At 45.3% G+C, this 12,851-nt stretch overlaps 1 long non-coding RNA gene across 2 annotated transcripts; it reads right to left on the bottom strand.

Moving 5' to 3' along the window:
* Positions 1-720: 720 nt before the first annotated feature.
* Positions 721-12,815, bottom strand: LOC130251761 (uncharacterized). Of its 2 annotated transcripts, XR_008840231.1 has the most exons (4): positions 12,170-12,780; positions 9,958-10,020; positions 2,110-2,185; positions 721-1,531 (listed from the first exon to the last, which is right to left on the bottom strand). It is a non-coding gene; the product is annotated as an uncharacterized LOC130251761 (long non-coding RNA). The 2 variants fall into 2 exon arrangements; XR_008840232.1 differs by lacking the exons at positions 721-1,531; positions 2,110-2,185 and adding an exon at positions 8,961-9,140 and having other exon boundaries at positions 12,170-12,815.
* Between the last annotated feature and the right edge of the window lie 36 nt (positions 12,816-12,851).

The raw sequence follows: 12,851 nt of genomic DNA, 5'->3' as shown, positions 1-12,851 counted from the left end.
AAAGCTAGGCAGGATATCAATCACAGCATCACCTGGGTGTTTTAGATCGTGTGTGTCTTGGTCAGTGCCAGCACAGCAGTGTTCATGTTTTCTGCCATTTCAAAAACATATTTCTCTCAAATTTTGCCAGGATAAGGGCAGAAGTGAGAAGATTTTCCTTTAAATTTAAAATTTAAATTTAAAGTTGTTTCCTTTGATTAATCTCTCTTGCTTGAGCTCTCCTTCCTCTGTATTTTTTATCAACTAAGGCAGCAAGAGTCCTGGCACATAAAAAGCAGTCCAGGATAAACAGGGAACCTGCTGCCACTAAAAAACCTAACAGACCAAGGACTGATCCTACTTGCCCACAGAGCTTAATTTTGCATCTCTTCAGCCAGATGGTGATCTTTCCTCTGGCTGCATGGAGCAGACTCCTGCTTTAGGGACGAGGATAATTCCTAAGAGCCATGCAGGTGCCCAACCAAGCAAACCCCCTGCATGCTGCACTTTTTCCTCATCTACTCGACCTGACCTCCTTCATTCCAAACAAGTCTTTGCACTTCAGATTTCCACAGCAGCAAGTTGCCATTAACTGTGTATAAGCACACCTGAGCTGTCCAAACACACCAATCAAATGTCACTGTAGCCTGTGACCCCATTGCTGAAGAGAAGGTGCATGGCACACTGGGAAAGACACACAGGGTTGTTCCTAGAAGATACCTGTTCCAGGACTGGATTAGTACCTGCTTCCTGCTCTCCAGGCCTTCATCTAATCATGAAGCAGTGCAGCTTCACCAGATCCCTTTGTCTAACCAAAGTGCAAAAGCTGTTTGCAGGTGGGAATTTTACTTAGGACCATGTAAAATGTGTAGGCACAAAGAGCTGCAAAAGACCAGGTTATTCATTCCAGGTCTGTGTGAATTCTTTCCCTGTCCACACTTCCCAGGGTCACTTCTCAAACACTGGCCCATGTATTCAGCAGCTGGAGAAGCCACTGACCACATCACACAAAACTAAAGACCTACTTTTATTTTCACAACAGAAGGAGAGCCACTCCTGTGAAATCCTCTCCAGATATGTGGATCTAGGTTGTTGGTTTTCTCCATGTAGGCAAGTAGAAATCATGAATTGTTAAAAAGGAGGTGATGAAATGCTCTTTGGAGCCTTTGCTGAAGCAGAAATTCGTTTGACATTTTGGAAGGGGAAGGCAGTGCTGGTCAGTCCTGGCTGCTGCGCTGGGTTCGTGCTGGTTCATTTGGCCACCAGGATAATGCATTTTGCAGCAAAGAGAGGAAGTTTGTGTCTGTGCAGTTTTCAGGAGGAATTGTGCCATCACACCCTACAAACACCAAACAATGTCAGATTGTGAAAGGGCTTGTGCCAGTAAGTCTCACCTGTGACGTTTTTGGCAGGCCATCTAACCAACACCCAGGGAAGGCTCACAGACTGGTGATGCACCCTCTCCTCTCATTTTGCAATCTTTCCTGGTGAAGGCAGGCTAGATATCCCTGGCTTGGCCCCTTAGAGGGACTTCTTGTCAGTCAGGGGGTTCCTGTAAGATGAAACAGAAGTTGGGCAAAGAGTAAGATATTGGCATTTCCCCATGAGGTCATTTAGGATCCCAGAAGAAACCATATCTGAAAACCAAAGAGTCCTTAGTCACAGACTCAGAGAGGAAGTGCAGTGCATGTAAAGCTGTGAAGGCATCCCAGGAAAACCAGGCCATTCACATGGAGTATGCCCAGCTATAACGTAGTAGAGATACTCAGACACACTCAAGGACAGTGTGGATTTAGACATTTTGGGGGCTAGACTTGAGTCCTGGATAAGCTTCAGCTTTGTTTCAACTAACTCAGCTTTGTTATTTTCTTAATAGTGAGTACAGTGCGGAGCTCTCTCCCAAAAGCTCTAGAAGCTGCTGGTCCAGTCCAGAAAGGAGGCTGGGCATGTAATGCTCCTCTCCAATGATTTTTACTGCACAGTAGCTTTTGCCCAGGTTCCAGCAGCATCCTGGTGGCACCAGTGATAGCAGTATAAAAGCATTTGGCCTCTTTTCATTCGGACAGTCATCCATGAGGCACTAAGAGAGCTACCTACAGTGAGGTACTACAGCTGTTGGTCACTGCTGACCTGGTCCAGATTTGAATGCTGATCCTGAGATGAGATGTTTCACTCTGTCATTCTTCTCCAGAGGTTTCTGCTCTTCCTAGAAAAAGATATTCAAGGGCATTTCTAATGGGTGCAGAAAAAACAAGCAAACACATCCCCCAGGCTTTTACTTCTGTGTTGGTATTGCATTGCCTCCTGTGACCCTCTCTCCTCCCAGCAATGCACAGATTTCAGGTTGCATAGGCTGGGTGGAATATATCTTAGAGCAAGACTCTATTTAGCCGTGATGTCAACTGCAGCCAACTATAAAAAGCTCAGTAATGCTCTTTGAAAGTGTAACAGCTGCTGCTCTACACAGTCCCTGGTGTATTACAAGTCCGCCCTACTTCATGTTCACACAACCAAAATAAAATACAATAGCAATCATTATATAGTTCAAGGAATTTGGGACATAATCTCCCTAGAAACCAGGAGGAATTCAAGGTTAGACAAAGTGAGTAATTTTGCACAGCTTGTTAACAGAAAGGTAATTTTACCTGGATTTGCAAAATTGACTTGACTTTTTAACTCACATTGACTATGTGAAATCAGTGATCCCTACACAGTGACAAAAGAGCAGCAAACCTTTCTTTGGGCAGTTCTGCTGGGTGTTGTTCACACACACTTACAAACTGACCTCTTGCATGGGGTAAGTCCATCAATATGTTACCCAACATATAAAACCCATATTCATCCTTAACTGGAATTGGCCATATATGTTTTTAAAAAAGACCACTGACCAGGCCAAAACTTCCCATAAAAGCAGGGGTTTAACAATCTAAAGTGAACAGATAGAAGTGAATGACTGTGGAATTGTGCTAGCACTGCACACCCTCACAGTACTTGAAGTCCTGCTGGGCTGAGCCCTTGGCAGGGCCTGTAGTGGGGACCAGTACCCTCCTTCCTCACAGAGCCTCCAGCTCCTTTCTGCATCCTTGACAGGACTAAACGGTGCAAAGTGGCTGCAATCTTGTAGGGAGGCTGGCTTGGTTTGTAGTGCAGATAGGCCCTTGTAGTGTGGGTAGGGAGCAGCCTGTTCCAAGGGATGTGCAAACTCCTGTCCACAGGTTTGGAGCAGCCGTGAGCTCAGCAGTCTGAGAGGAAATGGTTGGCTGCCAAACACGGCTGTTACCAGAGGTGACAGGACAGTCAGGCAACGTGAGGAATGATTTGGCATCAGCCAAAGCCACTGGGATGGAAACATGCACACCATGGGATGGGCCTGGCACCCAGCTCCAAGCAGGGATGTTTGATCCATGAGGAAATCAGAGGCACCCAGAAATGAAAGCAGCAGTCTCCAGGCAGACAGAAAGCTTGAGAGGGAGCCAGGGAGCAGCCTCGGTGCCTATCCTTCCCTGACGGCTCTCTGGAAACCCCCTCGGGCTCCCCCACCGTGCCAGGGCTCCTCCTGGCTGTTCACTGTGCTGTGGGCTCACAGTGTGAGCAGGAAAAGGACCTGGCTGGGGAGGTGGTTTCTTCTACAGATACACATGCAAACACACAGTGTTTGCTTGTTTAAATAAAGTGACGCTGAAGAAAGGTGACTTGTGTCAACTCAGAGACTAATTTACATGCTACAGTGTGTAGCAGTATGGTGTCAGGTAAGAGCTGGTACATTGTCCATGTCCAGCCATGTACACATAATTGTATCACAAGTTGCTGTGGAATTAAAGGCTGTGTGGTTTTTTTAATGGCACCTAAGAAACAGCATACTGGAAATCCTTGAAAAATCAATAACTTCCCAGCCAGTGCCTCTAACACTCTGCAGATTATTTAAGATTTTACTATATCCCTTGACAACTAAGAGCTCAGTTCTTTAGATATTGAGCAGCCTCCATTCTCAAGAGAGACAGCTGAAACTTTTTGCAAAGCTTTTCTCTACCTTTGTCTGAGGATTTGTGACTTCTACACTTCTAGAAGTGAGGCTGGTAAATTGTTGGCTATGAGCCCATTTGATTAAAGAAGAAACAGTCCTGCAGTTGTAGATGGGTAACAAGATGAAGCTGTCTGTCTTGTACAATAGCCATGGAAACCTCACGCTCTGGGTGTTCTGACTCCCTGGCTATGATTTTCCACGGTGATCAAGTGATTTCTTTAATCCTTTCACTACTTCTTTGTAGTCTTGGATCTTTGAGGTTTCAGGAGGAATCATCAACCAACTCCTGCAATACATTAAAAGAGAACATCTTGTCCTGTGTCACTGGGTAAAAAAAAACTACTTCCTTTCAAAATGTGTATTTCCCTCTAATATATTTTACAAGATGAGGAAAACAAGCTCTTTCAAAAAATAAAATTAACTGAAAATTTGGACCCCTTTGCAATGAATATGATCCTAAAGCTAACATCTTGTTTCTTTCACATGTAGTTATAACAATTTTTCTTTGGATCTTCATGACTTTCCAGCCCTTCGGAAGGATTTTTCTCCTGTCTCTTAGATGACAGTTAGAAAGATGAAAATTGCTAGATATTTTCTTGTGCATTAGATTACTTGCCTCTAAGTAAGTGTTATTCTCATTGAACCAGATCATACTGAATACTCTTATTTCTGTGGGATTTGGGAGTCCTAATCAGGACCAGCCCCTTCCTGACATGAGCACTTAAGCCAGGGGACTGGACTATTCTCTTAAAGTAATCAACAGTGAGATAACTATGTTTTTTTGCACCCAAAATGGAGCAAGGGGAGTTGGAACAAGTAGCCACTGACCTGCAATTGGCATTTCACACCACAGTGATAAGGTTCAACCCTCAAAGATTGCTACTGCCCTCTTTTTGGATAGAGAGGATTAGCAAGAACCAGCTGTCTGTCATGGCTAACAGGTTATGGGCACACTACCAGTGATGCCTGGGACTCCATCCAGCGAGGAATTTCCTTTCTAGGTTTTGATCTAGAAAGAAATGTTGATGCTCTGACTATTAGAGCCTGTTCTGTAGCTGGGAAATTCTTTTGTTGTTGTTTAAAGGCTACTCAAGAATTAGTGATGGGCACTCCGTGGAGGCCTGTAATAAAATCAACACCATGAGATATTCACATACTTTTGATCCTAAGAGCTTTTTATACTGGAGATATAGTTTTTTGCTGTATCTCAGTGAGGTTAAAGACACAATCCTCCTGCCTTTGTGTGTATAGCTACATCAAAATTAGGGCTTTTATCAGCAAAAGACCCACGTCTTAACTCACATAATTGCACTGCTAAGGCTCCTTGAGTACAGCCCAGCTTATAAAGATTCTGCAGGCGGAAGGACGCCAGAGAATTGCTCCTTTCATCATGATAGTGTTTTATCTCGGGGGCCAGTGCTGACATTCTGAGTGTTGTTAACCTCTGCTGCTTTAGGACTGGTGTGTAGGAGCACATCACCACTGAAACAGGCATTCAGATACTTCTCTCCTGAGAATATTGTTCAGGAATCTAGCTGGTGAAATGTACTGACCTTGGTTAAGCTTTTTCTTTGAGAACTATTGCCCTGTTTTTCCCACACATGCCTGCCATCCTAGACCCCACTTAACAAGGTACATTACGAGGTCCCAAGTGGATGACTTAATGATTACTTTAAATTATATGTTAATATGTTGTTTCCCTCTTCATTCAAAGGTTTCATTATCTTGCAGCAAAGCATGTGAAAGGAAAACAATTCATTTATCTCTGTATCTAAGAGAAAAATGTATGATGTCTTCAGCAGCAATTTCTCTCAGTCATCAGCAATATAGGGACCAGAAGATGTGTAAATAAACCACAGGCAACTTTAGCTGAAGGGGCTGGGCCAGACTGTGGATGTACTAAACATGACAGTGCTGAAGTCTGGGTTGGTGAAAACTAAGGGTTTGGCAGCTTAAGCAGATCCCGCCTGCCATTTCTTTTGCCATCTCCCTCATTCCCACTCCTCTCCTTGCAGCCTTTCACCCTGACAATTGTACTGACTCAGTTTACAGGGCTGGGCTGTGAATCAGATCTAGGAGTAAAGCCAGGAGAGAGAGGGAGAGAGGGAGGGAGAGAGGGAGAAGAGGTATAAAAGGAAGGAGGCTGCATTTCACTGCAAGCCAGTATTGTCACTGAAACCCCCTTGAACCAAAATACAGCCTTCTGCAATCATGGAGAGAGGAGCCACAGCTTTCCCAGAAGGAGCATCTATAAGGCAAGAGAAGGCACCAGAAGGAGCCAGTGCAGCCCCTACACAAATGTAGCTTTGTGACTCTAGCTTCCAACAAAGGATCTTGCACTACTAAGAAAGGATGTTACTCCTTATCTCCCAAAAAGACAGCCTACTCACAGACAGAGAGAATGGGAAGTCCTGGCTCAACAGTTTGCTCTGTGCTGTCCATTCAGAAATTGACCTGAAAAGGTTTCAGCTCTAAGTTTCCATTTTTGTTCACTAGCCTCGCTCTCCATAATCAGCTCTGATTTTGTTATCCTCGATAAGAAATAAAAAGAAATGAGACAAGAAAAAGCACTATTGGCACTCTGGTGAGTCCTATGTAATTCTCAGCAGTTCTGCTGTGCAGTACATTTCAGTCTATAGTTGTTACCTCTGTGAGTAGCTTCCAAGGTCCACAAAAGTCACAAAGGAACAGAAGTCAATAGATTTGGTCCTGCCAGCCTCTCCACTAGCAGTCCACAAATCAGAGGAGGTTGAAATTGCCTGCTGGAGTGCAGTTCTACTCACACTGAACAAGGGAGATAAAAATACACTTCCTTGAAAAGATGTTCATTAGAGCAGAAGAGCACAGGTAGGGAAGCAAACTATCGAGTGATCTGACTCTGGCAGAACAGCAGGATGGCTGGATGGGTGTGGCTGCTCTTTAGGCTGCAGTTTGGTATTGCAGCTGGGCTATGTACAAGCTGTTTTCTGCCTCTGCTTCCCATTTGCACTGCTTTCCTTATGTTGCATTTAGTGGCTGTGCAGCCACAGGAAGAATCTGTTCATCTGGCTGACGACAGGGGCAAACCAACCATGCCATAAAAATGAGGAGTTTTCAGCCATATCAGCCAGCTGGATCAACTCACCCTGAAGCCACTCCATTGCTAGATCCAGTGCAAGGGAAAGGGCAGGAAACATAGCTGGGAGAAGCAGTGGAGTGCAACCACTGCTGTTTGGCATTAGCTCATTAAGGTAACTGCTGTGCCCGAAGGGACAACCTGCTCCCATCCTCACTTCCCTGCTCCTGGCAGTATGATCTTGCTGCTGCTAGTCATTTCCCAGCCCCTTGGTGAACCAGGCCTGCCCTCCAAGCCAGCAGAGAATTAATCCAGCTGCTTAAAAAGCTGAAGAGGATTGCTGAGAGATCCAGCTAGCTTAAGAGCTGGCAATCAGGATGTTGATGGGAGTCTGTGGTGTATGTCTGGGAGCAGGCCAGAGCTGCAGATATCTCATGAAACCTCATTCTCAATTTAACTCAAAGCAGGAGAAATAACCCCAAACAACAACATAAAAAAGTGAGCCACAGCTGAGCAGCTGGGAACCAGCAGCATGCTCTCCATTAAAGAGTGCATCTGATAATCAGGAAGAGGGACAGGCTTACTGCATGCTTTTGAAAGGTGTGTTATCCTTCTGTTTGCTGAACAGTAGGAGTGACGTGGATAACGCCATGTGTTGCACACATAGGCTTGCTCTTACCAAGAGAGAGGCAGGAGGGGCAGCAGTTTTGCAGAGAAATCTCTCTTCCTATCATTTCCCATGCCACTGGACAGCTTGGAGTCTCAAAGGTAGATACAGTTCATTTGAAAATAAAGCCAAAAAAGTAAAGGACACAGGAGGGAAGAAGCTGATATGTAGCACAGCACACAAGAGGACATGTCTGGAGCATCAGAGCTCAGGGTCAGCCATGTGCCACCTCTGTCGTCTTTGGGGACACGTGCTAGTTGAGGTCAGACCCTGCCACAGAGATACAACTCACTTTTTGGAGGTGTTTGAAAAGAGTATCTATAAGTGCTCTGAATTTATATGGATAGAAATCATTCTGCTGTTGGTTCAGCTTTTTCTGGGCACATAGCCAAAAGTGCAGTTGCTAATTGCATCAATCTCCTTGTTCTCTCTTCTGTAAAATCACTTTATTAGAGGAGTTGGTTAAATTCAGGAAGTGCTCCAATTCCTGGCTGTATCTCATTTGGCAAAGACTTGTAGATAAAAGTGCTGTGCTGCTTCTCCCAGGTCCTGTGCCCGTGAAGGGTGTGCCTGTTTACACAGCTACAGCACAGCAGATGCAATCATATCAGTGTGAGATAATGGAACTGGTATCGCTTCATTTATGAGCTGAACTGCTCTTTTATGCTCACCTGTAGCTGGGATAACTGCATCCGTGCTATGGGGTGTTTGTTGGCTCTCAGAATGGGAATATTTAGTGAAGATGGACTTTAGCACACGTATGTTTCCTCAGGAGTTGCTTGAGCACCCTGCCAATAAACTTGATTTCAGCAGGATTTGCTGACATGGCTAAAAAGGTATTGCCAAGATCCTACATCCAATTAACTTATTCTGCACCTCATACAGTATGTTAGAGAATTTGGTGTGAATGTCACCATAAATTACTACAGAAATGCAAGGCATTGGAGTGTGATTCTTGAGCTTAACATGTCCTGAATATCTAGAGTTACTGAGAACATCTGCTGTCTGTCCACGTACATTAGGGTCACCACGACCTCCTAAACCTTACAAAAAGCAACAAGCAGACCAAAAAAAAAAGAGCAGTTTGGTAGTAAATGAACTTGAGTGGTCACCAAAATGGGCAACAGTGGCAGATGCTAATGATGATTCTATGATTCATTATAAGTCCTGGAAAAAAGATGTTTTCCAACATTCAAAATCAATTTCTATGAAATGACTGTGATCAAGAGAACTGTAAGGGGAAAACAAAACTATACTTTTAGTCCAGATTGTATCAGATATAAGCACAAATAAAATTTGTTTTTCTTCATGTTTCTGGCAGAGTTAGGAGTCCACTACACTGTGACAGTGCGTCCCTGGGTGGTTTTACAGTGTCAGTGTCAGATCAGCTCCTATCCAAACAGCTTATCTCTGTCCTGTAAGAAAAGGCAGACAGACAAAGAGAAAACCTTTAATTAAACCAAAAGAGCTTGAATGCTTTCTTCTTTCTGGTCCTGGTTCTATTAAGCCATTACAACTCTCATGAATAGAAAATGAAGACAGAGAGGAATAGGTCTGTCATGTTATGGGAAAAGGTCAATCCTGTTAATACTCACAAAAGCAATTCAATTTCCAAACTTTGAGGAATTTAATTCATCTATTAACCTGGTCACCCTCCCAGAGATGTAGCCTTTCCTACCAGGCACTCCACTCCTTCCCAGCTATGGGAGCTCTGGGCTGCTACCATAGCACTAGGCCTGGGAGTGATGAATGTAGGCATTCCTGAGAAACTGATAAAAATATTTCCTGAGTGAGAGATTTGCATTTCTGAGCCCATAGCACAGTGCCAGACCCAGCGGCTCAGAGATGTGCCCTTGAGAGAATCAAATATTTAGCAGCCATTGCTGCAGCAAACACCACATTGGGCCACATCTCTCTAAGTGGGACTCCTCCTAAGGACAGCCAATGCCACAGGAAGCACATGGGCTTCATCCAGGGCTGTCTGGGAGGAAGGGCTGGTGCTCTGGTACCTGCAGGAGGTAGGCTCCTCACTCTCCCACCAGGAAGAGTGAAAGAGCTGGTTGTTTACTTGAGCCCAGTGGCCTATGAATGTTTTGATTCCTTACTGTATAATTTCAATGAATAGGTTGGTATTTTTAACTGTCAAACATTCAGCAGCTTGAATTAAATAACTGATTTATTCTCTATAAATGTTCTAGGTCTACATTTCTTACTGGAGAGTACTGTACTTACAGGAGCAGACTCCCTCTCTGGGACTTGTATTTCTTCTGTGTTTCTTTTCCCACGCAGAAGCTGCTGTTCCAAGAAATGAATGAACCATTTATTGACTGAACTTAGCATTTTCATCTTATCTGTGAATTAAGCTAAGGGTTTTCTCCAACACATAAATTATTGGGAACTCTTTGTCATAATCATGTGGGAAATATGTCTCCATTTACAGGCTTGATGAGCAATTCACTGAAGGTGTTGCAAGTCATACTGCATGCCAGGAACAGTCAGCTCAAATAACTATCACTGCAAATTCAAAATTTTCTTCTAGAAAAATTTTCATCATTCGTTATTATGTGGTCCCAGACCGGGACTTCCTGACTCCTCCCAGGATTTAAAGTTCCATTTTTTTAAGGGGGAAAAAAAAAAGCTATTCCTTTGCTACACCTGAAGGAACTTCAGTCAGCCTCTCCAGCTGGGATCTCTCCAAGAGTTTATGGTGCTCTTTGTGGAGGAAGCTTCTCCCCTGGTGCCAGCTCACGTGCCTCTTGCATGGCAGAGCAAAGCTGCCACCAGGAGAGAGGAATGGCCTCACATTTGCTGAGCACACACTGAGTGTTCATTATGGGACACAGCCTGTCAGGAGATAAATAAATTTTCTGTAATTATTCCAAAATCAACTCATCAGCATCTTGGATTTAGCTTGGTCTCCAAACACACAGACAAACTAAGGGCTGCCTGGTTTCAGGCCAGTCTCCTTCCATGAAGCAGAAACACCTCTGGTTTCAACACTATAGGAAGTGAGTATTTTCTTCCATTTGGGTGAAACAGAAAATCAATAGGGATCAGTCAGAACTTCAGCTTCTCTTACTCTAAGGATGCATTTTAAGGATAAAGAATTCAGTTTCTTAAAGTAGGAACTACAGATTAAAGTGTAGAATTTATGCCAGAAGAAAATAGTTATGAAGTGCATACTCTTCAAGCCAAGCAGGAAATGTGTCAGACCAAAACTTTGAAAACTGAAATTTCCATAGAAGTGATTTATAAATTAACTATTAAATGTAAAAGTGAAGCTGGATATGATGCTGAAGTGGCAGACCTGTAAGACAGGTGCAGGGTTTTAAGAGGAGATAAAATCATCTGTTCTGCTGTTAGACTAGTCTGTGAGGTAGCATCAAATAGTCAGTACAGAGAACTGTGTGCTCTGGAGAGCTCCAACCAACAAAGGGGGATGGCACAGCCTCATTTTGCAGTCTTTGGCAGGAAAAAACAAACCACACGGTGCTACATTCAGTCCTCAATAAACAAAAGTGCTAGTGAAGGGGCTACAAAGGATTTCCAGTTAGTTGTAAAATTTATTTTGAAGTTTAGATGACTCATCATCCAAACCAAATTCTGACCCATGTGTAGTAAACAGTGCTTTGAGTGGCATTGTCTACCAAGAAATACTAACTGGAAATGAAGTAATTTAATTTAAAGCTTTAAATTTCTTGTCCCTGTCACCCAAAGGCTTCTAAGCACTTTGTAAATGTGACAATAAAATTTCTTCAACATTCCTGAGAGATCAGCAGATGGATCCAAAGCCACTTTGAAGGGCAGATAACTAGGCAGTGTGACAAACCTCAGGGGATAACCCTAGAAAGGAGCACAGGCTTTGGGTGAGACTCCCACAGCCCTGAGTTTCAGGAGCCTGCAGAGGGATGCAGTTGTCTCCCTTAGCACTCTCTTCATGAACTACCAGGCAGGGATGTGCCACTCCCCAGGTGAGCAGCCTGAATCTTGGTTTGGCTGAGAAATGTGACCAAAAGCACTCCATGCTAACACAGTCTCTCTGAAATCCTGCAAGCAAGATGCATGAGCTGGGAATAAACCTCTGCAGCCACGCATGGCAGCAACTCTCTCCCCTTCCATAGCACACGATAATAGTATTATTGTAAGCAGTGTTCCACGGTCACAAGGGAATGAGCTAATTGCAGATACCGCTCTTGGAGAAGTAATTGCCTTGTGCTTTTTTCCTTTCTCTGGCTCATTTCTTTCCCCTCCTGTGTGAGGCCTGAAGCATGATTTCTGAGAGGAGGACGAGAGGTCAGTGGCAGACCCCACACCACCTTCCAGCTGGACCAAAAGGCTTTTAAGGAATCATACAATTGGGAGGGTTGGGAGGGACCTCCGGAGATCGCCAGTGCAACCCCCTGCCAAGGCAGGGTCACCTGGAGCAGGTGACACAGGAACTCACCCAGAAGGGGTTTGAACGTCTCCAGAGGGGGAGACTCCACGGTCTCCCTGAGCAGCTCTGCCACCCTCAGTGCAAAAGGTTGTGTTGAGGTGGAACTCCTTGTGTTATAGTTTACGGACACTGCTCCACATCCTGTCACGGGCACCACGGAAAAGTCTCGGTACTTTCAGATACCTTTATGTGTTAATGAGATTCCCTCTCAGATTTGCCTTCCCCAGATTTGACAGGCCCAACTGCCGCAGTCTCTCCTCGTGAGGGAGATAGCGCTGTTCAAAGACCACGATTAACCAAGAATTAACCCTCACGTCCCGGGGATTCCCGGGGTGCTGCAGCCCACAGCCGCGGGAACGGGCAGTGCTCTGAGGGGAGGGGACAGCCGGCCCTACCCCGGTGTGTGGCAGCCAGAGCCAGGGCAGCGGGCAGTGCTCTGAGGGGAGGGGACAGCCGGCCCTACCCCGGTGTGTGGCGGCCCGGAGCCGGGGCAGTGGGCAGGGCTCTGAGGGGAGGGGACAGCCGGCCCTACCCCGGTGTGTGGCAGCCCAGAGCCGGGGGCAGTGTCCTGAGGGGACAGCCGGCCCTACCCCCGGTGTGTGGCGGCCCGGAGCCGGGGCAGTGTCCTGAGGGGAGGGGACAGCCGGCCCGGAGCCGCGGGGCGGGGCGGGGCGGGGGCGAGGCGGGCCCG

The sequence above is a fragment of the Oenanthe melanoleuca genome, chromosome 3, assembly GCF_029582105.1.
Source record: "Oenanthe melanoleuca isolate GR-GAL-2019-014 chromosome 3, OMel1.0, whole genome shotgun sequence".
Lineage (NCBI taxonomy): Eukaryota > Metazoa > Chordata > Aves > Passeriformes > Muscicapidae > Oenanthe > Oenanthe melanoleuca.
Note: the sequence above shows the minus strand (reverse complement) of the source record. Positions and strands in the feature narration are given on the sequence as shown.